Raw genomic sequence first — 284 nt, 5'->3', positions numbered from 1 at the left:
TATATATATATATATATATATATATATATACAGTATATTTAAACACACACACACATACTTATTACATTTTATATTTTGTATAGTTGTATAGCTATATACTACACAATATATATTAATTTGATATATGTTATATATAATACATAAAATGAATGTTTTCACATTTTATATTATATCATTTATAAACATTTATATAAAAAATGTACATTGTCTGTCTGTCTACTGTATCTATCTACGCACATCTATCTATCTGTCTACTGTATCTACACACATCTATCTGTCTGTCT

At 21.1% G+C, this 284-nt stretch overlaps 1 protein-coding gene across 1 annotated transcript in view; it reads left to right on the top strand.

Moving 5' to 3' along the window:
• Window positions 1-284, top strand: part of LOC107577489 (mucolipin-2-like) — a 7276-nt gene that overhangs the window by 5952 nt on the left and 1040 nt on the right. The gene's annotated exons all lie outside the window — the stretch shown is intronic.

This window comes from Sinocyclocheilus grahami, unplaced genomic scaffold (genome assembly GCF_001515645.1).
Source record: "Sinocyclocheilus grahami isolate Dianchi unplaced genomic scaffold, SAMN03320097.WGS_v1.1 scaffold6200.1, whole genome shotgun sequence".
NCBI lineage: Eukaryota > Metazoa > Chordata > Actinopteri > Cypriniformes > Cyprinidae > Sinocyclocheilus > Sinocyclocheilus grahami.
Note: the sequence above shows the minus strand (reverse complement) of the source record. Positions and strands in the feature narration are given on the sequence as shown.